At 41.2% G+C, this 27,825-nt stretch overlaps 1 long non-coding RNA gene across 1 annotated transcript; it reads left to right on the top strand.

Moving 5' to 3' along the window:
- The first annotated feature begins 4,128 nt into the window (after positions 1–4,128).
- LOC138481518 (uncharacterized) lies at positions 4,129–16,215 on the top strand. The gene is made up of 2 exons (XR_011274262.1): positions 4,129–4,950; positions 14,558–16,215. It is a non-coding gene; the product is annotated as an uncharacterized lncRNA (long non-coding RNA).
- Positions 16,216–27,825: the final 11,610 nt, after the last annotated feature.

Below are 27,825 nucleotides of genomic sequence, written 5' to 3'. Positions count from 1 at the left end.
TTGGATAGAGGAGGATAGATGCAGTGGTGCTTTACTCTGGATCATTTTGTGACCCAAGAGAAAAAAGTTAACATCTGACCATGCTTTGCACCATCAGTCACCCATCTTGATGGTGGTAAGAGGAGGTACGTGTGAAGTGAGATATTTCAAAGAGGCTGGAGTAGAAGTTGATGATTCTGTTGAGAGGACAAAATGTGTAGTTGGGTAGACCAAAGAGGATGCTGGCACAGTAGTCCTTTCCGAGAAGACAAGAGTGATCAAGAGGTGATTGTTGGTGTTGAAAGGAAGGGTGTGATTGATTTTCCCAATATTTAGGAGGTTAATTCAAGCCACCAGTTTTGGTGTTCATCCCCTTCCCCAAGGTAATGAACACTTAGTTGAATGCCATGTATCTTTTCATCTTCTTTATTTAATTGACCATCTTTCAGCAGAAATGTTCCCGTCCTCTCTCGCTCACTCTCTCCAACCGTCAAAGGGACTAAATATATTACTGTGACAAAGCACCCAAAGTTATGTGTCTGAGAGCACATGTTTTAGTGTACCAAAGTGCTGATGGCTTCCATATGCCCCTTTCAGTGTGCCACAGTGATATGCTTTCTGGAGTTGATTATAAAAAAAAAAAAAATGTCCAAAAATGAACTCTTTCAAAACGGAACTGTCATTTTAGCCTAGTAGGTAGACTCCCATTGTTTAATTAGTTCAGAGGAATGTTCTCCTAGAGACAAATATGTCTAGCTTCTTCCAGGTTATTTGTGCTGATGGAAGTGCCTAATGATCTGGCTTGTTGCAGCTTAAATAGGTGGGCCAGTGATGTTTGTTCTGTTTTCTTGGATTGCACTTATTTCACATCTCTGTGCAAGTTAATTAAGAACCTTCCTTTCCAGTGATGCATCGGAAATTATCATTTGATCCCCACATAGTGTGTAAGAAGTGAGTGTGGGGATGGCAATGATGCAGAGTTTTGAACATACTGGGTATTGTGCTTGCACTTTGCTGTTTGTATTGCTACTGGATCACATTCACACCCGATCTGAGAGTATAGACTGCCCTCAGCCCATGTTACCACAACATGTGAAGTAGCTATATCACTTGACTGTGCCAGTTTTACCTTTATGATTGGGATCACTGTTGGTTTGTAGTAGTATCAAGGCTGAGTAAATGCGATAGCCACCAATCATTCTTATACTACTGCAGAGCAAAAGAAATGTTGTCAAAGCCCTTATGTTGAATTTGCTTCTGGAGAAGAGCGCTCAGTCAATCAGGTGGCTGGAACAGCGGGCGAGAATACACAATGTCCTCCCCACTGTTTCCAGCCACCTGACGCCCTTCATGGGGGGCCATCATTTTCTTTTGTATGTGTGGAGGAAACCGAGATCCTCTCCCTGTTGCCTCTCCAACCACTGAAACAAACCACAACCCTTCCCCATCCATCCTTCCCACTTACCGGCTGGAGCAGAGCTTTTTGCTTCAGTTCCGGTGCTCGTCCCGCTCCCGGCTTCCGCCAATGAAATGTAAAAGGGACTTAATCTCAGTTCCGATGGCGGCGGGCAACCTTTTTTTCTTTTATTCTAAGAAGTTTGGTGTCACCCGAAAAAGAACAGAGTGCAAATAGCAATCGCACTGCAGTGGGGGGACATACATAGACTCGTCCTGGCAGGCCGCTACAGGCCATGTACGTCTCCCTGCTGGGGCGTTATTGCTACAATCTAGTTAAAAACCATTCCGACTTATTCGCGAGAGAGGCTGACATTCCTAAATCGTCTTCGCTGTCCCTGATTTTAATGCATTAGTAGGCACTTTACATGCTTAGAAAATGATACTGGCAAATGTATACTTATCAAATTGTTTGAATATTATTGGTGATGTTGCTATACCATATTTATTTTTTATGTGTTATCTATGAACTTTGTCAGTGTTAAGTGCAAGGCTGTTATACTTCAGTGTCAAGTTAAGTTTTTTAAGCTTGTATAGTTTGCAGAGTTCCCCCTAGTAGTAATGGATATTATGTACATTAGTGGAAATTCGATCCGGATAATGTTTACTCTAACGTTTAGCCCACATGGGACAACACATGAACATGCTTTTGCTCTTATGAACCTTACCTTGCAGCAACAACAAATACCCAACCTCAAGATCTACTTGTCTTTACATTTCCTGACCAAAAATACAGTTTTACAGTATGTATGGGACTCATTCTGCTCAAAATCCCTTTTACATACTAGGCCGTAAATACGTTATGGTTCATGCTCTGGATTGCTTGCCATCGCAGATACATATTTATACTATGTTTATATTCTGTGTGACCAATATATCTAGAATGGTCTGATCCAACATTGCAGTAACAGTAATATATATCGGCCTTAAGCCTCATAAGGATGAGGGATCAGAAAATGAATGTGTATATTTATAGAGAACTAGCAAAAGTACCCATTCTCTGAACAAGTTCTGTAGACAGACATGATAACACTCATTCATTGTTGAAAATGAATGATCCTATAGGTCATTGGTGTGGTGCAGTTCGTAGCGGTGCATTGTGGTGCAAATATCTCAGAAATCGTGCACCCTAGGGCCTTTAAACATGGTTTCTGTTGGTGTTTGATGGTGTGCGTTTGTTAACTGCAATTAATCTGTACAATAGTCATTGCTTAAATTAATAGGAGTACTTTGTATACGTAAATAAACATTGACATGGCATCTTTCTTAATTTGTTTGATATTTTTCATTCCTAGGTACACTAAACGCTTTGACGGACGATGGTAGTTGAAGATTAGTCCATGCCATGCAGAAGACATGAGTTGTCTTCTCTTTCTGTTATTTCCCAGTGTCTCAAATATCCATATATGATGTATTGTTAATACATTGGAAAAAACATAACAGCACACACCTTGAAATGGTGCGTGAAACCACCACTCGGAAAATGATTTTACATTATTTTTCATTATATTCATATATTTTGTATTTGTTATTATTTTGCGTGGTCCACAATGACATCGCAGAGCGTTGCCTCTTTCCCTTAGGTTATTACAGTGTAATCATCCTATCATGGTTCATATGGTTAAAACAATATAGACACGCAGATTCGGCAGGCTTTTCGGGAATCATTCATACTTGCCTGTTGCGTGACTTCTGCTGTTTTACGTTTTCTTCAAGCAACGTGCCCTCGCTCAGCAGCCAGCGTGATGCCATTTGCAGCCGTCTCTGATGCACAGCGCAGGGCTGGGGACGCTTGTGGTAGCCACTAGAAGAGGCGTGCAGCCCAGAGGTTCTGTGCTAGAGATTACACACACGAGGCAGATAAGGAGCGGTTTAAACTGTGAAGCAGCTTGTTAGGTGAGGTCCTTCCCATTCAAGGTAGGGCTCTTTAAACTTTTAGCAGGCACCACATATTGAAATAATTGGATCTGCGCTTTCATGCCTGCTGGGTTTGCCACAGAGACATGATGCGCACTGTCTTCCTGGGAGGGCTAAGGTAAAACCGTCGGACATGTTCTAGTCTTTTGCAGGTTTTCATCATCTTCCTTTAATGCATTTTTAGCCATGTTCTTGGCGACTTTTCTTTTAAATATTTGTGCCAAGTTGAACTGGGCCCATATTTTTGTAATCTTGGTATGGTTGCGATATGGCTGATCCATAAAATCGAGTGATTTCCTAACATGGTGTGATTATTTTACAGCAGTAGCAACACGTTTTCTCCTACTGCAAATCGGGTTGGTGCTGGAAACCATTAAATTGGTAAAACGGAAAAGAGTAGAGGAGAGACGACAGCAGACTTCCCTGGATAAAGAAAACGTGAGGGCATGCAGCATGGGCAAATTGCAAGTGCGTGAAATTTGAAGTATGTTTGTGTTGCATTTCATATTTGTCTCGTCATGTTAGAGGCGGGGTGGGGGCAAGTTGGACAAGGGAAGTAACGCTCGATGACGGGAAGTCCTTAGTTCTAGATTAAAGGGAGTTGGAGCCGTTGGGGAGTTGAAGCAGCAGGCCCCCTACTCACCCTAGCTGTCCCGGACGGTTTTACCATAATCAGACAAGACAGAGTAAATACATGGGGCGAAGGAATAGCCATTATCGTCAAATCCAGTCTCCCTATGAGGCTTGTAAGGATATTTGGCATGTTACAGCACAAGTAGCATTACAGCACTACTGCACAAGTAGCATTACAGCACTACTGCACAAGTAGCATTTTTTTTTTTGCAGCACCACCACAAGGGTGCGGTGCATTGCTATATGGGTTAGCAGATTAACAAGGAAAGACAGGCTATTCAGTCAAAAAACGATTTTAATATATAAGATGCAAAGCTATTTTACAGTTAAAAGCACACGTGTTCATTTAAAAATGCACACTATTTTTCACCTGAAATGCCTATATTGCTAGAGACACATTTGAAAATTAACAGCTAACATATTAACAATTAACCTGACTAATAAAACCTTATTTTAATATAACCCACTAATAAAATGTGTTCTCTACTGCAGAATTAGGCATACTTTGAAAACCATTTAAATGAGTGTGCAGATTTTTCTCTTCTCTGCCTGATTATCCGTGTTGTTGTGCACAGTAACGGCAGGAAGGAGGAAGTCAGATTTGCAACAATTGCAAATGTATAAGCGAAGCTATTGTTGAAAAGTAGGAGGATGAGAGATGATGGATTTCATTGGAACACGTCATAAAGAGGGCTGAGAGGAAAGTTTTAGTGGGCAGTAGCAGGGAAAAAGACAGGCAGACATCTTTCTGCACTACTGGGGAGAAGACCTGGCTGTGGGGGTGTCCTGCTGCAGTCGAGACTGGGGAAAGCTGAAAGAATTACCTTTCCACTGGCAGAGGCAGTCCTATCTGAAAAAGCTGAGAATTCCAGGCAATGACCCCGGCTTGAGAAGGCAAGCGTTCCTTTTTATTGGAGTTACGCCAAGAGAGCCACATTCACAGAGAGAAGAATCTGAACAGATAAGGTAATTACCTAACTGGGGGAGCTGTGTGTGTGCACGAAAGTATGCAGTCAGTTTAGAAAAATGAAAGTCCCGTGCGTGTCTTTATCAAGTGCTAATGTTGCAATTTAAGTTCTGTTCTTCGCCACTATAATTGCAGTGTGTCATTGAAAATGCTTTGATTGTTCCCTTTTATTGCTGTAAAAATGAGATCATGCCTAAATGCAAATTTTATAATACAGAAAATATTTGAAAACAGACGGGTGGTTTATTTTCTATTTACCATTACAATGCCAATGATGTGGGGAGATTTTTAAAAAGTGCAATGGTCATTTTAAGACAGATGTGTGTATGTCAGAATCAGTATGAATAATTGTGAGTGACTGTAGTATAACTTGTTGGAGGTACATGAGCCAACGGGAAGAGAGACTCTCTGAACATAGCTCCCTACCGTATATAAGGTAGTGGAAATTACCACAAGACTACCACATATAGCTCTCTGTCGTAAATAAGTCAGTGAGTTTGCCCATGGTGGCGCACCAACACTATCCCTGGAAATTGTGGTTTCCCTAGAATGCAGGTCTGAGGTCTCTCTAGTGATCACACGAAAAATCTAAGCGAAGATAAGGGATTCTGGACATTGGGGCCACAAATAAAACAAGGGAATTATGCTCACAAAAATACCACCAACCACGTATACCAAATATGCAGGTCTGGGTGCTGAAATAATGCATGCCCATTGTATTATTGTTGCACATGGCCAAATCTGAATACAAAGAGTGATTATTGCTAAGTTATTTCTCGGCGGTAATAAAATACCGTCAGGCCCCAAATCTCCACAAAATACCCTACATATTTATGGTGCGTTGCAGGCCGGGAAAGTGATCATAGAGTACCTACTGGGCGTGGCAAGCGTGTCTCACACTGCCATTTGCACATTAAAGGGAACCCATTTTATAATAGCAGTGTGCCACTAAAAACGAATTTCAGAATGTCACAAAGGGAAACCACATTCTCAGATCTAGTGCAATATTTAGAGGCAAAGTTATTTGCACATGGGAATTGGTCTTCGAACAGTACCTTAGAATGGAGTAACCGCATTCAGGGTGAGGTGCAGAAAGAAAAACTAGACAATATTTTTGCAGAAGGCAGCATAATTCAGGTCTGCCTTACAAGATTATTGAATGCAGCCGATAAAAGTGCAGAGAAAGACTGTTTAATACGGCTATGCGGCAAAATATGGTTTATTTTAAACAAGTCACTGCGAATGCAAGAGAATGATACTCAGCTAATTAACAGGTTAAAGACTGAATTAGATGGGGCAAGTAAAAATCAGGAAATGTTGAGAGCAGAATTGGATGTATGCCAAAAAGACATGCAATTAAAATGCAGAGACTTTGATACTCAGTTATCCAAAAGCAAGAAACAATTTGAAGATAGTGAGCAAGAATTGACACACTTAAAAGCCTTAGTGGATCACATTAGGCAGGATAAAGATGAGGTTGTTTCAGAAATGCAGATTTTACAAAAAGAACATTGCGAAAAAGAAGGTGATCTCCAGAGTGTAGAACAAGAAATGATTAAAATGATTCAAGAAAGAGACAAGAGAAATAAAGAGTTCAATGAATGCCAAATGCAAATGTGCGATATGCAGGAGGCAATTAATAAAATGAGTGATGAAAATAATTATTTGCATGATGAAGCCAACAGACTCCTTAAAAAGTGTAAGGACTTAGAACAGCAAATGTGCATTCCCAGGTCACAGGAGAGGCGGCAGGGTACCACATTCAATGGAGTGGAGGTGAATTCTAGCTCTGCCCAAAGAGCTAGTGCCCCAGTGACTGGGCCGGTGACTGAACTTGGTTGCAGCGCCCTTGGGGGATTTGATACTCCCATTGGGGGCAGCCACCAATCTCATACACCTGAAAACAGGATTGAATCACAAAATAGTGCAATTCCATGCATTGCAACAAGTAGCCCCATAAAAATAATGAAATCCATTAAAGCCCTGATCAAACCATTTAAAAAGGGAGGTGAATGCTGCATTGAGGATCACTTAGAAGCGGTGCATGACATTTTTAAAGCGCTCCAGATACCTAAGGAACAGTACAGACAATATTTTCATTTAACTTTAGATGCCCCGACGGCCAGCATCATAAGGGGATTAAATGAACAGCAGAATATGACATGGCTGGAGTTTGAAAAAGAAATTAGGCGCCATTTTTCTCCTTTTCAGTCATTGCAGGAGGCAAAGAAAGTTGCGTACACTATTACTGCTGGACCTAATACATCACCTCGCCAATTTTTACAAGACTTAAAAAGAGCATTCTCTCGCTTTGATGTATCTTTTGACTCAAATTCCAATGAGTTTAAAACCGCATACTTCTATGGGCTACAGAAAGACATCATATCCCAATTGGTCCGTGAATTTGACCGTGACAAGTCCCTTGAATGGATTGTACATCAAAGCACCAAGCTATATGAGGTACTCTATTGTCAGGGTAGAGAAAGTGATAAAATGAAAGATACCAGGCCTAAATCTAAAGAACCCTCAGCCACAGTAATGGAAATCAGGTCAGCCAAAATGTCCCTTGAGTCTGCTCAAAGCCAAGGTAAAAATAATGTGACACCTGAACAAAGGGGTAATCAACAAAGATCGCCATTTACTGTACCAATGTTCCAATCACATGATCCTAGTAATAGAGAGAGCTACATCAGCCCTAGATATTTAGGAGATAGACCCCGGGTAAGATACCGGTCTGATATGGCAGGTATGAACAATAACCAGAGACAAAATCAAGATCAAAGAAATGATGGTCCCTACCAGTCATTGGGGACACAGAGCAGATTTGATCCCAGCACCATGATATATGGTAATCAGGATAGGCCCCGATATGTGGATCGATTTACTGATAATGGAAATCAACATAGGGGCCAGTACCCACAATCTGAGAGACAGGACATGAGGCAAAACGTGAACTACAGTCCACGCCAGTACAATGATTCCCCACCAGGGGATTATAATCAAAGGATGGGTGCAACCCGCTCCCCTCCACAAATGAATCAAGAGTTCAGAAACCATCCCAACCGGTATCAATCACCTGAGAGGTATCAGAATAGATCCAATCAGGGGGAAAACAACCAATATCGACCTAGGCCACAGAAAGAGGATCCTAGAGAGGTGGAAAGGTTCCAATGCCTTGAGGCCCAAGTGAAAATGTTAGCTGAGCAAATAGGAAAGCTCTATACAGCGCAAAAACAACCTTCCAAAGAGGGGGCTGATGGCCATAGCAATGACCGGGGGGCTTCCGAAAAGTGACTAAGTACTCATGATAACTGCAGTGTCAAAATGACAGATTGCTCTGATATAATTTTGCATAACGACTCTGAGATGTCTAATGGATTAAAAATGAAAGTACCAGTAAATGAAATTGTGACAGAAAGTGCAAATACTTCTAAAAAAGAGGTACGGTTTAACTTAGAGCTAAATAAAACAGTAAAGGTTTGCACAAATGAAAAAGAAACATTAGGAATTCCAAAAGAACAAAGGGACAGATTTAAGAAAATTGACTCATGCATGGGGAATACCAGTGAACAGGGAGTAAGTGGGGATGCCATAGCTCCTTCCCTGGGCAAGCAAAACAATTACCAAACACAGACAGAAAAAGGAAATACTCACAAGGAGGGTACAAGTCAATCACCTGAAAAATTCTTTGAGCCACATATTTTTGAAGAGGCTGAAAGGGCTGGTATTACACTAAATGATCACAAATGCACAGAATTAAAAAATGACAAATTGCTGAATGATGTTGTGACACATGTTCAGTTGGAAGGTTGTAATGTGGTCTCTGATGTTACCCAGATGGATGGGCGAACGGTGGCCACACTCCAAAAAACCTCTGAACATGGAGAAATGAATAAAATATCTCGCACAGAAATGGGTAAAAAGGAGGGAAAAATGTCTTTTCATTTACCAATGTGCTTAGCCAAAAGTGAAAAAGGCCTGAGAAAGGTGAGCCCTGAAATCAGTAAGAATTCACATTTCTTATGTGTATTAGAGGAAGTTGAGGACAGATATTATGCACCCATCACTGTAGAAGAAAAATGCCACACCTTTGCTATGATTGACACTGGCGCACAGGCCACAATTATGTCCAAGGAGCTGGTAAAGAGTATCAATGAAGGGAGGCCTCCACAGAGTCAGATCACAGTGAAGGCAAATCAAGGCCCAGTGCATAACTTTAATGGGGAGGAGGTGCCCATCATAGGTGTAACTGAGGTTGACATAAAAATAGGAAAGCACAGAATGAAACAAGAGGTATTGATCACATCTATTAGTGAAATTCCATTTCTGATGGGGACAGATTGCCTGAAAAGATTGTCTCCTCTCATAGATGGGGTGAATGGAGTGCTGTGGTCCTTAACCAAAAAACCATTGAGGCCTAAGAAACTAAAATCACAAAACAGCAATATAAAAGAATGTCACACCGTTGCCAAAACAAAGGATGCTGTGGAGGTATATCTACAGAATAGCTGCATACCTAGTGTCACTGTTATATTAAGGTGTCAAGACAAAGATCAGGGCGACAATGAAAAACTACCTGTACAAATATACTTGGACCCAAGGAAAGATTGGCAGACTGCCATAGACGAACACACATTACGTTTCTATTTAAAAGAGAATACATGCAAACAGAATATTGTTCCTAAAACAGATTCAGAAAAACACATTACCACTCTGGCAGAGATACACATGGAAGATGAGCAACCATGGGTTCACGCTGGTATAAATGATTATCTTAAAACAATAAAAGCCACTTTAGCGCTTGAACATGAAAGGAGTTTCATTAATGAGAAATTGTTGCAAAAAATTATGGAGAGGGAAGAAATCCCGAAATTTAGGATTAAAAACCAATATGTTTCTGGGTTGGACAGTCCAGACTTTGAAAACCGAATTACAGGCAGATGCATGCTTAAAATTAGCATTGGGCAGAAAGCAATTTACCATAATGTATGGATAGTGAGTGGAGCACAAAATGAATTTTACATGGGCAATGACATCATGCACAGAATGTGTATGGTGTTAGATTTCCTTAATCAAAAAATATGGTCGCGCCTAGGTGGGCCGGCGCCTGAATTTGAAGACAAAAGAAGGGCTTATCATTGTGCACAACTAGTTCCTTATGCAGTCGAATTACAGATGAGGAAAAATACTATTGTTCCTGCATTTACAAAACAGTTTGCAATAACACTGAAATGCAAAAATGGACAGCAGATGAAAGGCTCTGATGCATTTGTATGCCTGAATGAATCCATAAAACAGCAAGGCCTGGATTATGAATACATTCCATTGGTAGACATTGGTGAGGGATCTGTAAAAATCATGGTGAATAATAAAGGTTGTCAGGATATTCATTTAGAGGAAAACTCCCCATTAGGAATGGCCATACAAAAATCACATTATACGGCAGATTTAAATAACATGGTGATTGGGAATATTCCTGAAAAATATGTAGATGCCAAAGGCGAGTTGCCAGAACACCTGGACTCTCAGCCCAAAGGAATGTTTAAAATTCATTCTGTGTATCCTTATGATTCAAATGAGACAGTGTGCTGCCATCAAGAGGATTGCATAATATTTAATTTAAATGAAAATGAAACAGGAAATCAGCCCATTGAAGTGGAAGCTGATATGCCAAAATATTTGAAAGTGGCAGCTCTACAAAAAGACACAGCCACACAGTTAGAGGAAAGCGCTGAGATTCCTTTACCAGAAGAGTTTCCAGAATTTTCCAGAATGGTAGAAGAGCAGATCTCCTTAGCGGATGCATGTAACAGCGATGAGGATCGACGCACTCTGAGGGAAATATTTATGGAGTTTAAGGATGTATTTGCAAAAGATGCTTATGATTGTGGTTTAACTGATTTACATGTGGCCACACTACCAGAAGGTTGTAGCAGAAATCCAGTGTTTGTACGCCAGTATAGACTACCGCTGGCATGTTTAGAATCATTGGCAGAGATTATTCAAAATTTGGAATCACGGGGAATAATTAGGCCCATTCATAGCACATCCAATACGCCTATTTTAGGTGTGTTAAAGCCAAATGGTCAATGGCGGCTGTGTGCAGACTTAAGAGAGTTAAATAAAAGAGTACCAGTATCTAGATGGCCACTACCATTCATTGATCAGGGCCTAGCTCAGATACATGGTTCAAATGTATTTACCACGTTAGATCTCACATCTGGATATTGGTGTGTGCCATTGGCAGAGGAGATACAACACCTATTTTCCTTTACATTTGACAGGACTCAATATGCCTGGCTTAGAGCTCCGTTCGGGTACATCAATAGTGGGAGTGAATTTGGCATATTTTTGAGAAAGGCCATGCCGGATGCAGCGGAAAGAGGGACAATAGTTTATGTGGATGATGTCTTGATAAAAAATGAAAACCTTAAAAGCCATTTTGATGAAATAAGACATGTGCTTGGCCAATTGCAGAAAGCAGGCGCCAAAGTATCTTTGCAAAAAGCACAATGGTGCAAGAAAAAAGTGAACTTTCTAGGGCATGAAGTGACTGAACATGGGCTAAATCCACAAAGGAAGAAAATAGAGGCCATACAAAGATTAAAAGATCCTAAAAATGTGAAAGGAGTAAAAAGTTTATTGGGGATGACAGGCTATAACAGAAAGTTCATTGAGAATTATGCAGAAATCACTCAACCATTGACTAAACTGCTTAAACTAAATACTCCCTGGAGATGGGAAAGAGAGCAGTCTGATGCAGTGGCTAGATTGAAGGAATGTCTTGTAAAGGCACCATGTTTAGCATACCCCATAAAGAACAGGGATTTCTTTATAGAAATAGGATTTTCTGAACATTGTATGTCAGCAGTGTTATCACAAAAACACGATTTGAATCACAAAACCATTGCATATGCAAGTAAGGCATTTTCCCAAGTTGAAATGAAATTTAATGGATGCGAAAAGGCCCTATTAACCACTGTGTGGGCGCTACAACATTTCCGCCCCATTGTTCAGGGAGAAAAGGTGATTATTGAAACAAATCATCAACCTTTGCAATTTTTAGAGAGTAAAAGAATTAGATCAGGCAATCTAGCGCAATCCAGAATCACTTCTTGGACGCTGGCATTACAAGGTTTTCCAGTAGAAGTAAGATATGGACAAAATAAAAAGAGCCCAATTGCTCAAGGGTTAGCTGACTTACATGACTGTGCAGCTGAACAAATAACAAATGAAATGGATGTGGAAGCTAGTTTACAGGAATTTGAACAATCACCACACAAAGCTTTTGATGAAAAAACATGCAAGGATTTGCCAACTGTATACGTGGATGGTTGTGCTTTTCACATTGAAAATGACAGTAATAAACAATTAGTGGCAGGAATAGGAAATGTCTGGTTGAAATGTGAAGGCGTTCCTAGTATAGGGATGAGGATTGGAGATAGGAGCGGTCAGGTGGCGGAATTGGCAGCCATATATAAAGCAATTGCTACTGCAGTTGATAAAAAGTTCAGTGAAATTGTCCTGGTGACTGATTCTGACTATGCACGGAATAGCTTTGTGGAGTATTTGCCTGGTTGGAAAGCAAGAGGCATGGTTACATACAACAAAAAGCCACTTAAACATGGAAAAATGATACAAGCCATAGACAAATTGGTGTCAAAAAATAATTTGACAATATACTGGAGAAAAATTCGTGGGCATTTAAAAACACCAGGAGAGGATAAGGAGGGAAATGATAAGGCAGACCATCTGGCTAAGATTGGGGCTGTGATGGGAGAATTGCTACCTATTGATTATTTAATGGGTGAAATACAAATTGATGCAGTCACACGTTCTAAAGCACCAAAGGAGGTAGATCAACCGGTGGTGCAGTGGAGTCATGACACGCCAGACCAAGATTTGATTGAGGCACAAAAGAATGATCAAATTTTGGGAATCTATTATAATCATTTGATGGATCCTGAACAAAATCCTTTAACAGAAAATGATTGTATGGGAAAAGAAGAGTTGAGGGTGCTATTAAAGAACAAAAAACGAATTAGATTACAGGATGGACTCATGATTAGAGAGTCCATAACAGGGCAAATACAGTGGGTAGTACCCCTTTCATTCAGAGGACTAATGCTACACCATGCACATGATGCCATAACTGCAGGCCATAGAGGTTCACAAAAGACATTAGAAATACTAAAAGATTATGCTTACTGGCCACATATGTCCCAAGATGTGGAATTATATACTAGAGGATGTCTAGTATGCGCCCAATTTAAACCTGCTTCACCAATGCATAGAGCACCATTGATGAAAAGAGGCCTAACTCTCCCATGGTCAGATTTGCAAATAGACTATGTAGGTCCTTTAAAAAGGTCGAGCAGGGGACACCGCTATATTCTGAGTGTGGTATGTTTGATGTCAAAATGGATTGAGTGCATTCCCGCACCAGATTGTAGTGCGCAAACAGCAGCCACATTGCTGGTGAACCATGTGTTCTCAAGGTTTGGGTTGCCACAAAGAATTGAGTCAGACAGAGGAAGTCATTTCACAAGTACTCTAATGAGCAAGGTATGGCAAATACTAGGTGTGAAAAGGAAACTACATATCGCATATCGGGCGGCGTCTTCAGGTACAGTTGAAAGAAGCAATAGGTCTGTTGTGGACATTTTAAAGAAATTTGTGGCAGAAGCAGGTTCCAGCTGGGATTTGCGTTTACCATTGGTTTTGATGGCAATCAGGTCGACTCCTGCCAAAGCATCAGGTGTTAGCCCCCATGAGGTCTTAACAGGTAGGAAAATGGTGTTACCACAACACCTACTATACAGAACACATGAGCAAACTCTAGTGAGTGCATCCACAGTTCATGAATATATTGATGAACTGAGGAGGCATTTGCAACATGCATTTGCTTTTGTGCAGAGAAATCTGGAAAGAGCTGCTGACAGTGCTAAGTCATATTATGACAAAAAGACATCAGTAAAGGAATACAATGTAGGGGATCAGGTGTACAAGTTTCATTTTGGAAAAAGTAAACAGAAAAATTCTAAATTTCTGGCAGCCTGGCAGGGGCCATTTCAAATTATAGATAAAGTCTCTCCTGTAGTGTATAAAATTTTGAAAAATGAAGGTGAAACAGCAATAGAGCAGTTTGTCCATGTAAATCAAATCAAACCATGCCATCCCAGACATGAGATCAGGCAGCTTGAGCATGTGGAAACGGATAGAGTCCATTGAGAAAATAAATGGGTGTAATCAGGAGGCAGTGACAAAGAAGTTAAAAAAAAAAGTTGATTGTTATGATGGCACATAAACACTGTAATATATGTGAAAATATATAATATAAATAAATAAATAAATAAATATATAATATAAATAAATAAATAAATAAATGCACATATAACGGAAGCTCGTGGTTGGTGTACAGAGAGAAAGTGTATTAAATATTGAATGCTGTTTTATATGTGTTTGTTTTCTTTTAACTTGTGTTTAATTTCAGAAAAAAGAAAAAAAAAAGAAGTATTTTTACCAAGCATGTTTTATTTTTGGCAAAAAGGTGGAAATTAGTATTGTGCTATGTACTTAATCTGTTTATTTTCTATTTTGATTTAGACAATTAACATTATTTGATCGGAGGTTCCGGGATCAGAGGCCACGGGAGACGATGGAGTCCTGGAGTCCCCTGGATGAAGACCAAAAGATGCCTGCCTCCAGGTGGAGGTGAAGACAAAATAACCGGAATACCAAAAGAGATGAATACTGTGGATTCAAGATTGCCAAGATGAAAGAGTACTCGAATGAACCGAATAACATCGCTGGTCGGGACATACCAAAAGAGACAAAGCAAAAGTTCCGGCATATGAAGTTCCACGTATTTATTATTTTAATTATTTATTTTAACTTGTTATATTACTTATTTGTTTTAGTTAGTTGTTTTATTTCATTGTTTTTAATTGACTTGGAAAATTTAAACTTAAAGTAATGCCACTTCCACTGAGAAGGCAAATGTGGAACATTTTATGAACTGATGGACTCAGATGAAATGTTAATTGCAAATTTTCATTGATGCACATGAATATTCATTTTGTTGGATTGCTATATTGTAAAAATAAAAATAGAACAAGTTGTTTTTAGGAATTGGCTTGGATTATAGCCAAGTTCTAAAAACAAAAGGAGGGTATATGTAAGGATATTTGGCATGTTACAGCACAAGTAGCATTACAGCACTACTGCACAAGTAGCATTACAGCACTACTGCACAAGTAGCATTTTTTTTTTTGCAGCACCACCACAAGGGTGCGGTGCATTGCTATATGGGTTAGCAGATTAACAAGGAAAGACAGGCTATTCAGTCAAAAAACGATTTTAATATATAAGATGCAAAGCTATTTTACAGTTAAAAGCACACGTGTTCATTTAAAAATGCACACTATTTTTCACCTGAAATGCCTATATTGCTAGAGACACATTTGAAAATTAACAGCTAACATATTAACAATTAACCTGACTAATAAAACCTTATTTTAATATAACCCACTAATAAAATGTGTTCTCTACTGCAGAATTAGGCATACTTTGAAAACCATTTAAATGAGTGTGCAGATTTTTCTCTTCTCTGCCTGATTATCCGTGTTGTTGTGCACAGTAACGGCAGGAAGGAGGAAGTCAGATTTGCAACAATTGCAAATGTATAAGCGAAGCTATTGTTGAAAAGTAGGAGGATGAGAGATGATGGATTTCATTGGAACACGTCATAAAGAGGGCTGAGAGGAAAGTTTTAGTGGGCAGTAGCAGGGAAAAAGACAGGCAGACATCTTTCTGCACTACTGGGGAGAAGACCTGGCTGTGGGGGTGTCCTGCTGCAGTCGAGACTGGGGAAAGCTGAAAGAATTACCTTTCCACTGGCAGAGGCAGTCCTATCTGAAAAAGCTGAGAATTCCAGGCAATGACCCCGGCTTGAGAAGGCAAGCGTTCCTTTTTATTGGAGTTACGCCAAGAGAGCCACATTCACAGAGAGAAGAATCTGAACAGATAAGGTAATTACCTAACTGGGGGAGCTGTGTGTGTGCACGAAAGTATGCAGTCAGTTTAGAAAAATGAAAGTCCCGTGCGTGTCTTTATCAAGTGCTAATGTTGCAATTTAAGTTCTGTTCTTCGCCACTATAATTGCAGTGTGTCATTGAAAATGCTTTGATTGTTCCCTTTTATTGCTGTAAAAATGAGATCATGCCTAAATGCAAATTTTATAATACAGAAAATATTTGAAAACAGACGGGTGGTTTATTTTCTATTTACCATTACAATGCCAATGATGTGGGGAGATTTTTAAAAAGTGCAATGGTCATTTTAAGACAGATGTGTGTATGTCAGAATCAGTATGAATAATTGTGAGTGACTGTAGTATAACTTGTTGGAGGTACATGAGCCAACGGGAAGAGAGACTCTCTGAACATAGCTCCCTACCGTATATAAGGTAGTGGAAATTACCACAAGACTACCACATATAGCTCTCTGTCGTAAATAAGTCAGTGAGTTTGCCCATGGTGGCGCACCAACACTATCCCTGGAAATTGTGGTTTCCCTAGAATGCAGGTCTGAGGTCTCTCTAGTGATCACACGAAAAATCTAAGCGAAGATAAGGGATTCTGGACATTGGGGCCACAAATAAAACAAGGGAATTATGCTCACAAAAATACCACCAACCACGTATACCAAATATGCAGGTCTGGGTGCTGAAATAATGCATGCCCATTGTATTATTGTTGCACATGGCCAAATCTGAATACAAAGAGTGATTATTGCTAAGTTATTTCTCGGCGGTAATAAAATACCGTCAGGCCCCAAATCTCCACAAAATACCCTACAGGCTTGCCCACACCCATAATATTCTCTCTTGTGAAACCCTCACAGCTAAACTCCCTCTAACTAATTCCCAGACATTAACTATCCACCTAATCTACAGACCCCCAGGCCCTATTGGTACATTTGAGGATATCCATACTCTTCTCTATGATAATCTTAAAACCTCCTCTCAACGACTAGTCCTAGGTGACTTCAACTTGGGTTTTAATGACCCTCTTGACAAACATGCCACCACCATTGCCAATACACTATCTGAACTAGGCCTTTCTCAAAAAGTTAGTGAGCCTACCCATACTAAAGGAAGAACAATTGATTGGGTGGCAGAATACAACTGCACAGACAATATTACTGCCATCACACCTGTTAGGGAGAATTCTCTGTTAAGGCTAATTTCCCAAACCTAGTGAGTCCCCCAGCAGCTTTGCTGGATTTTTGGGGTTTATTTTTTTTCTCCTGCTAAGAGTGAGACTCTTTTTCTCCCACTCTTAGACATGATTTGAGATATCGTTTGACTTTGTAATGTGTTTTATGGACTATGGGGTCTTTTACTCCATAGGGTTTCATGTGTTTTTGGTAAGTGTGTTACACAGCACCCTCAGTGAAGTAACACAGGGGTGCCATACTGACCCCCAAACATAGACTCCTTTCCCTGGGACTGACTACTGTCTCCCAGGGCATGTAAAGTCACCATTGACTTTACTAATCTTAAATTGGGAACAGAACCAGTACAAACCATCATATTGTGGAAGTACTGGTAGGGGTAATTAGATTGCCACTGGGTCTGTGCAGTCCCCCCTCGTTGAGTTTCTGGCTGGTGGCAGTGGTTACCACGCAAAATATTCCACCAGAATATTTCCTATGGGATTTTCCCATTCATTTTAAACGCACCACTTTTTTGGTGCAATGTTAAAGATACCGCCGTGTTATTTATTTAATATTTATTCCCCGGTTGGGTCTTTTTGCCAGGGCTCGGTTTTAAAATGGCATTTGTGTTCGCCTCTGTAACTCCAACCCAAGTCGAGCCCTTTGTTCCACAGAAGCCTCCAAAAGTGGTGCCACTCTGTCTGGGTCTACAGGATGTGTGGGAGGGGAGTTTAGGCACCCTGGACTGAGTTGCCTCGGCAACTCAAGTCGCACTCTTGTGTGATTGGCCCAATGGTGAGCCGCCCGACTCACCACTTAGTATGTTTGAGTGACAGCTAGGACTGATGAATGCGGGTTTTCTGCATAAAAGCAGGGCTTTGGGGACTGGAACTTGAGAAGTCGCCACAGGACCAAAGAATCCGAAGAGGGAGAAGCTGAGCTGACCTGCAACGATGACACCACCGGTGGAGCCCTGCTGAACCGTCTCACCACTTCCCAACGACAGAGAAGATCTTCATCCCGGAGAGTCTTCTTCCTCTGAACTGGCGGGGATAACCAGTTCGCCCTCTTTTCGCCTTCCTGGATCATCTCATGGTCGAATCGCCCGTGCCAAGCACCCCGGCGGCCGGATAGCCACGCTTCACCACTACCGCAAATAAAAGGGTAGTACCTTTTAACCGGGAAACTCCGTGGCTGGTTTCTTCCCTGGCAGTGCAACGACCTCCAGCTTTCCTCCATGTCGAGAAGTTCTTTTTCCCAGGACGAAGCACTGACTTGCACACGCTGCCAGGAACAACTGCCCCCGCTGGAGCTTTCTCACCATTTCAGGTACTGTGTCCCGCCTGGTCTCCCTTGCAACAGACTGTTCAAGGTGTCCCGTAAATCCTTAACTCTCTATCCTGGGGTGACTTGGGACCTGCTAACTAACTTTTCCTGAACTGATCCAACCCTTTTTGAACTATCTGCAAAGACTTTTTAAAGTATTATTCAACTGTGTGATCTTGGACACATTCCGCCTTGCTCTCTCCAAGAGTGGGCCTGGCCTATGAACTTTCTTGCTCTAACGGTAGACTCTGCCTTTTTCTGACTTGCTGTTGTTCTTTTAAAAAGTGCTGGTATTGTGCTGTCCTAATTCTACCTTTTCCCTCCCTTTTAACTAACTTATTGGAGTGCCATCTTAGGTTACGCGCTCACCTCTGTCTGCAAATAAGTTGTGTTTTAACTAAGACTTGTTCAATAAGTAATCAGGGATGTATATATATTGATAGTGACTGTGTTTGAACTTGCTTGCCATATTAGTGTTAGTGTATTTTACAAGTGTGTTTTTAAATAAATAATTATATACTTTTATACCCAAGCTCTGGTCAGTGTTTGCTTGTGCTACTGTATCTCTGTACCTATTTTGTATACTCCATATACTGTCAAACTCTTCTTGAGAGAAGTCTGGCTGCTCAGCCACAGCTACCAGGTAAATCTGGGTGGTACAGACTGCTACCAATTGGGTTTACTGCCAACACCTGTAGTCCTAAGCCTTTTGCAGTGGTCCCTAAGGGAACTGCACAGGTTTCTGCCTAACACAAATACAACTGCACAGCCAATATTACTGCCATCACGCCTTATCCTTGGACTGACCACTTGCTCCTGTCCTTTTCACTCCTTGCCACTGGACCACTTCTGCCTACTATACCAATGGCTCCACCCTTTTCAACTAGAAACAAAAAAAACATAACAAGGACACTGTAATCCCAGCTATCCTGCCTACATTTAATCGGCTAGATGACAACCTTGACCCAAGTATACTTGTCAAGGAATATAATAAAATTATGCTAACCACATTGGACAGCATTGCACCCCTTAAACTCAGACCTAGCAAGCCAAAAGCACATCTGAATAAATGGTTCACTCCCAACTCAAAGACCTTAGAAGCTTAAAAAGGAGTTGTGAAACCACATGGAGACTTCTCCCATCCACCTCCAATAAAATAAAACTTACAAACATTTCCACCCAAAACAAAAAAGAGATCTGCCTCGCTAAACGTAACTCCTACAATAAAAGCATCTCAAGTGCCAACTCGAGCACCAAACAACTGTTCTCTATCCTCAGAGTACTTGAATCCCCCATCAGCACCCCTGAAATCTGCACCAAGGACAAAACATGGTGCTCTGTCATACAAAAAGCCCTCTCTAATAAAGTACCCAGCCTTCAAACAAAATATCACAGAAAAAACAATCCCTGAACCACCCTCCCAACCCCACCGCGCCAAATGTCCTATCAAAGGAAACTTCAGCTAACTTGACCCCCCACTTCTATTTTACCAAAATCTCCATCCATGAGGTTGAGAAAGTAATCTTGTCACTTAAGCCCTCCAATTGTCAGAGAGACCTCTGCCCTACTCAGCTTATAAAAGATGCTGCAAGAGATATTGCCCCTTTCATCACTAAACTGATTAATGCGCCATTTTCATCGGCACCGTCCCTTCCAATCTCAAACAATCCTGAGTGCTCCCACTACTAAAAAACAAACATTAGATGCGCTCATACCCACTAACCATCATCCCATCACAACAGTTCCCTTTCTGCTCAAAATCCTTGATAAAGTGGCCTATCTCCAGATCCAAAAATTCTTGGAATCTCATAAACTCCTAGGAACACGTCAGTCAGGCTTCCGACCCTAACATGGAACAGATACTGCCCTTATTGACCTAAAGGTGCAGGTCGATGAGCTGAGAGACAAAGGGAAAACGGCCATCCTCCTACTACTAGACCTCTCAGCTGCATTCGGCCTGGTGGATCACAAGGTCCTATGCAGACACCTAGACACAGCTGCCAACTTCTCAAAAGAGGCAATAAAATGGATTGAATAATTCCTGAGTGACAGAACCATGAGGGTTTTTGCGCCTTCAGCGGCAGCGGACCCTATTCCTATCACATGCAGTGTCCTACAAGGGTCCTGTGTCTCCTCCACTCTGTACAACATATTCACTAAGCCCCTCTTCGATGATCTGGACCTTCTGGGTATCATCTACACTAATTATGTAGATGATACACAGATTCTCCTCCCACTTTCCGGAGATTATGAAGAGGATTTGGCCTTGGCCTGATTAGAACAGGCAAAACCTTTCTATCGGATGACAATTGTATTGTCCTAGCAAGAGCCCTGATTTTATCTAGGCTCGACTATTGCAATTCATTATACATCGGGGCCAACAAATCTATCACCCAAAAAATCCAGATCCTTCAAAACAATGACCTTAGAGCAGCACTAGGCATGCCTAAAAGATCACATATCTCAGCAATAAGGCGCATATACAATTGGCGCTCTACTCTCAATAAGATCCATTTAAAAATAGCCTCCTCCTTGACACATAAGGCACTGGACAATGCTGCACCCAGCTATCTTACAAATAGAGTCGAAAGAAGAACCTCCACTAGACCCACAAGACTATCCAATTCTAACTACATCGTTATTCCTAGATTTAGGCTTTATAAGGTGGGTGGTAACAGCTTTCAGGTCAAAGATGCCAAACTATGGAACTCAGTTCCACACCATATTAGAGAAAATCAATTGTACCCTAAGTTTAGACTCAGCTACACTAACTGGCTCAAGTCGAACGACAGCTAACTGACTAATCTTTCTGTATATATCACTGTATAATTTTGCATAGTTGCTACTACCTGCACATGTCATACTTATACACCTTGCTATGCCTTTACTATTTACTACATTGTAATTACTGTACCTATATTCTTTGCATAACCATGTATTCTGTTAACTAAACCTCGCATTAGCTGTACTGTTTGCGCCCTGATTCCCTTGGGTCAGTTTCGCACCATATAAATGAATAAACTAAACTAAACTAAACCAAACCATGTGGGTCTCCTGTTTATTTCACACCCCGATGCGACCCACGCTCCACGCATCAGGTACGTGTGTGTGGCCGAACCAGCGTTCTAACACTGGCGACGTTGAGACCCATCGCCACGGCGTCCAAGGACCGACTGTGCTACGAGCACACAGATTGCAGGCGCGGCCCTGTTTCAGCCACTCAGGTGTCAGTGGTGATGCAACGCGCTGGGTGTTGATGCCTCCCCACGGGCATCTACCACATTGCAACATTCCAATTGGCAATACAACATCTGGCAAGACTACAGCCCAGGCCACACAGCATAATGCAGGTGCTGGTGCACATCGCAGTGCACAGGAAGAGTGTCCCACAATGGGGCTGGTGCACATTTTGCAGACCAAAGTCCTGCATCAAAGTTGAAGACAGCATACAGGAGTGGGTCCTGACAATGAGGTTGGTGGCTAGTTCACCTAAAAACTTTGCACATTACCAAATATCACAAGGTCTACATGCAGAAGGTGCTGACCATATTTCAGGTACGCGTCATGCTGCGTGGTACCCCTGGGGAGTGAATTCTGCCCCAGAGGGCAACAGAAGTGAGGGAAGTCAAGTCTCAAGTCGCACTAGCACTACATACCCAGCAGTAGAGAAACCATTTCATTAGAGGTAGGTCCTGTGTGCCAGGGATTCCTGATCTATGAATGTCGCACTATATCAGAGGAGGATGTACCTGCAGAAGTGCCTGCACTTCTATCAGATGTTTGGTGCAGGGTGAGTTCAGACCCTGGCAACTGCCTACTACTTTTGATCTCATGGATACAAGCAATCTGGGACCACGGTGACATCGCTGGATCAAGGACTTTAGAGTTATAGCCATGGGTCTTATGGACAATGAGAGGAAGACATGCTAAGCCTGGCAGTAGGAATGCCTGTACAGGATATCCTCTATGATTGGTGGATGAAAAACGTTCAGGGAGATACACATATCCAAGCATTGCAGACAGCTAAAAAAAACAAACAATTAAAACAACAAAATTAGAAACATTTATATTTGATACTTTGTACATTGTGTACACCACGGAACCTACCCACATGCCACATTTAAGGTTTATATCATGTTGGGAAGGAAGCTGAACATTTCGAACAGATACACACATTGCAGACTGCTTTAAAAAAAAAAGATTACATTTATTTTTTAGAAAAAATAATGTTACCTTTTTACATTGCCTTTACAATTGAACCTACCCAAATGCCACATTTCAGGTTTGTAGCATGTTGGGAAGTATGCTGAACATTTCAAACAGACACAAACAAATATCCAAGCATTGCAGACCGCTTAAAAAATCAAAATTAGTTAAAAAAAATGTATACTTTTTACATTGTCTATAACATGGATCCTATCCACATGCCACATTTCAGGTTTGTAGCATAACAAGGATATTACAAGTGAAAAGAAGCAGCAAAGTTCCACAGTCTAAACCTGAAATAGTATTGCAAGGTGAGACACCTCTTGAAAATGAGAGCAAATTGTCCCATAGTGTGAGTGAAATCACAACCTGCTCCAAAAATAAGAGCATATTATTTCCTAGAGTGAGAGAAATCACGACTTGCTCCCAATCGATGGTGGACCGCTGCACCAGCCAGATGGAGGACAAACAGCTGCCTCTGATTACAATAGAGGTTGCATAAATCCCCACATGTTTCCCTAGATCAGCCTCAGACACCCAGTGTCCCAGAACCCATTCAACACAGAACCGAGAGTTGGGCACCTCAGACAAACTCAATGCTGGCAGCACATTTAACAAAAGAAATTGCGACCTAACATTGCACCCAGAAGCTGGCCGTCAGAACAGGAAACACCTATGCTATGACCATAATGAGACGAGGGATACTGTTTACCCTCTTCTGAATAAAACACCTAAACTAATTGCACCTGCATTGAATCCCTCATCATTGGTAGAGAAAGAGATAAGATATCACTACATCTCACCATCCGTGGGCCGGCGTCCCACAAAGTATTCCAGTGGTCATGGATCTCCAGACTCAAGTGCACTTTTTAACAACCATCCAGCACTAGTGACATAACTGGTGAAGCATCAGACTCTGAATGAACTGGAGTTATGCTTGCTGATACAGTACCCAGGAAAGCGTCTACCCAGAAGTACTCTTCAAGGAGATGTACCAGCTCTCCGTTCGACTGAAATGATGGACCACAAAGCAACCAGTTTGCCCAATTACAGCCAGTATAATCTCTGCTGTTTCAATCACGTTGGTTCCTTATTTAAAGATCTATGAACATTTGAGTGACAACTGCAAAGATCAATCAACTCTAATTGCCTTAATGCACTAAAAATTAATTTATATAGAGGCCTCTATCAAATCAACTTGATAAATAAGATTGAATGACAAAGAACTGGAAGGTGCAATTCTGAAGTCTCTAATTGAGTTAGTCCAAGATGCAAGATCAGACAGAAGAATCTTTTTAGAGGGTGTGCGAGATATAGCACTGCATAGAAAAATTGAAGAAACTCCATCAATTCCAGATGCTCCCATTGAGTGACCTTTGACTATGTCGTCCCTACCAGTAGATCCTTGTTGAGATATTCAAGGAATTTGTAGCAGGACAAGGCTGCCCAATCAGCCCAAGGATGACCATTTGAATGTCTTGCCAACCTTACCTATGGACAATCTGCAAGTATACATTATTGCACAAATCCATCAGTCGGCATCTCTGAATGACAACCATCAACTACCACAGGATATCATGAGTGGAAACTTGGAGCCTGATGCCATCATTATACCAGAGAATGAAGAGCTTTAACCAATAAGTAATGTAACTAATTACTCAATGTTCAGTTCACAGTCCCAAAAAAAGATCACAAATGCTTCAAAATTGTGCAACCACCAGGCAAAGAAAACAAAAAAACACGACTACTCCACAAAACTCCACTAAAACATCAAGCACACAGAATCTTGTATGAAATTTAAAGCCAGCCACAGTGGGGGCTGCAATAGCACTAACCTCCACTTCCAGTAGTAAATGGAATAGTTAACAACCCAGCGATGATTGGGATGAAGCCATAAGATCGATCCCTCAAAAAGTGCTTGTTTCAGCTGTATTGGAACCAGTGAACAAGTTGTTTCTACAGCTTTCAACATATGAGGAGGATTCAGCCGAAAATCGAATAGATGAAGATCACTATGAGGATTCCCCTCCATCTACGGAAATACAAAAACAAATACCAAAAAAATGTTGCTCTGATAGCACACATGATTCTCCGATTATAATCTCTCCCCATTTTACGCTAGAAGAGATATGAGCAAAAGCATCTGCGCCAGTGACTGGCACATTGCACCCTGCAACATTGATGGAAAGGATGATTAAACACTCACGACATGAGCTTCAAACGCTCGGCTCAACTAAGAACGATTATAACATGAGTGTTGGTAATCAGAACCTTAGTCAATTACACTGTCTGTCACAAATCGTTGCTGGATGGCAAGGAAATCTAGATTTTATCCAGTAATTTTAGAGCGTGTAATGAGAGCTAACAATGGCCTGATTTTAAACCGCTCCAATATCTTGTGCCTATTTCATCATGTCCCGAAACGAAGAGTGATACACTCAAATTAAATCAAAATTGTAAAAATTGTAGACTTTTTTGAATGTGGATGAAAAGGATAGAATCTGCCTGCATATGGGTTTGGCCTCTCTATCGGCCTTGCTTATGCATAAACGGGATGAGCTTCAACCTCTAGGCTTTGACATAAAAGAACCTGTGTCCTCTCGATGCTCACCATCCACCAGAGTCTATTTAACTGTTAAGAATTCAGCTGATGGTCGATTCACTACCAAAAGAGAGAGTTCTGCTGAACGACTGTCATCGTTTTTCCAGTCTAACTGACTCGGTAGAGAGAAGAAGCTTATGTCTAGTGACCTGGAATCCTTGAAGATCACTATTAAAGGAGCAAATATCCTGCCAGAATCTAAATGTTTATTACATAAGGATCCCGCTGAACATGCTGCAATGGATAAAGGGCAATCCTGGGATTGGCTAGCAAGAGCACCGATTTCCAGTAAACATGATTAGAGACAGACGAATGAAGACCAGTGGATGCTAGCTATTGGGTGCTGGAATACCCAGGGATTTGCACACCTTTTAAAGGGCCTACCTTCCTCGAAGACCAAACTCGGGATTGTATGCCTACTGGAAACATGGCTTCTCAAAGCCCCCTTCGTGGATGACTTTTCAACGTACCACAATAAAGCCTTAAAGGGTTTATCCAGTAGACCCCTTCTGGCCTACAGACCATCATTAAAAAAACAGCTTCAAATTAGAGGTGAACCATTTAATCCAGCCAAATCCCTATATTCAGATCCTAATCATGAATCTCCATGAGCAGCTTACAAATAATAACTAAAACCACCTGGTGCTTTTCAATCTTTATTAGAATCCTGAATGCTCAGAATCATCATGCTTCATTGACACTGTGATGGCCTTGATTGATGAAATATATGCAATCATAAATGAACCACTGCTGATAATTTGTGGTGACCTGAACATTCATTGTCTAAAATTGAGTCAGAGAGACGCCAAAGCTGGCCTTTTTGGGACCAAAACTAAAAGACTTTGATATGAACAATGGTCTGATGAAACAGACATTTGACATATCCACATACTGAATGGGAATGTGCAGGAAGATCTGGTAGGTGCTAGGACTTGGTATAATGGAGACCTAAGTGCTATACTCGATTACCTTTTCGTATCCAGCAATATGATGCCAAGAGTCATAGCCCTAAGAGTCCCCCCAACTCTAGCAAGTGATCTTAACCCAGTTATACTGTCGTGCACCATGAAAAGCAAATTGAAAGTCGACTTGTGGAACCAAAAGTTTGAAATAGACCCCGGAAGAAGCAGATTGTGCATCAAGCCTCATGAGGTCCCGCAGAAAACTGACAAGTTACTATGCTGGCAAGCATTCAATGGAAGAGGGTTGCAGTACGAATGTCTGCTGACAGTATTCAGAGCAGAACTCAATAGGGGCAGTAGACCCCATTTTAAACTTAAACATTCTTTCGATGGAGTAATCAGCGCTCAAAAACTTCTTCTTCAAAAGGACCTCAGAGATCTTCTAGATGTTCCATCGATTGTGAGGGGCCAACTGATTAAAAAAACGAAACAGAAATACAGAAATTCGATCACCACACATAGATCGATAATGTACCAAAAGGATGCAGAAGTAATGCTACAAGCCTTGGGTTCGCAGAACACAAGGAATTTGTGGCAGCTCCTCACTGGTGGAAAATTCACTAGCTGTCCTTTTCAACTAAACTCCATATCTGAAATCTCGTGGGTGACCTACTTTGGAAATCTATTTAGCAACACCACTCAACAGGGGGAAGTACTCTTGACTGACAAAGGCAAACAATGGAACATCATCTTTGACAAAGAGGAAATCTTGTCCATAATAATGAAAGCCTTCCGTTCTCAAGCTTCAGGTTCTGATGGCCTGACAAACAAAATACTAAATACTGCCCCGGAAGCATGGGGCAACTTTTTTGTTTAAAAGGATTGCGCTGAGGGGTCAGGTCCCAGCCTCATGGAAACAATGTGTGGTGATTCCAATTTTTAAGAAAGGCAATTGGGCGGATCCTAAAAACTATCGCCCAATCGTCCTTCTAGAGGTTTTGAGCAATATTTTTGCTAGTTTTACTGAAACAGCTGAATGAGTGGGTGAAGGAGTCAGGAGCCTTTGATATCCGTCAAATGGGCTTTGTCAAGGGAGTAGGTTATAATCTAAACCTGCTCCTAATGAGCCTTTTAAAGGTGAAGGCACTAAGGGGTGGCTGTAAGATCTACCTAGCATGTATCGACATGGAAAACACTTTTGACAGCATCGCCAGAGAGCGACTTTGGGAGAAATTGATAACATTGCAGTGCCTAGAAGACTTACTGTTAGCCATTAAAGACTTGTACACGGGGACGACACTGCAAATTAGACTTGACACAGAAGGGCATATGAGAAAGAGCATCCTGACATTTATGGGATGCTCCTTGGATGCCACATTATTTAACTTCTTCATTGCTGACCTGCATGATCTCATGTATCCTCCAACTTCTTGCTCTCCAAAGATCAATGGGTGCATGACAGGGTGGCTCCTGTATGCAGATGATTTGTCATTCTAGATAGAACCCAGCGAGGCCCAAAGAGGAAATTAGACACGCTCCAACAGTATGTTGAAAGAAATGGCTTACACATCAATGCTAGTAAGTCCGAAATACTAATCTTGGAGAAAAGTGGTAGTCAA

Source organism: Ambystoma mexicanum, chromosome 5p (genome assembly GCF_040938575.1).
Source record: "Ambystoma mexicanum isolate Mex_15411 chromosome 5p, UKY_AmexF1_1, whole genome shotgun sequence".
NCBI lineage: Eukaryota > Metazoa > Chordata > Amphibia > Caudata > Ambystomatidae > Ambystoma > Ambystoma mexicanum.
Note: the sequence above shows the minus strand (reverse complement) of the source record. Positions and strands in the feature narration are given on the sequence as shown.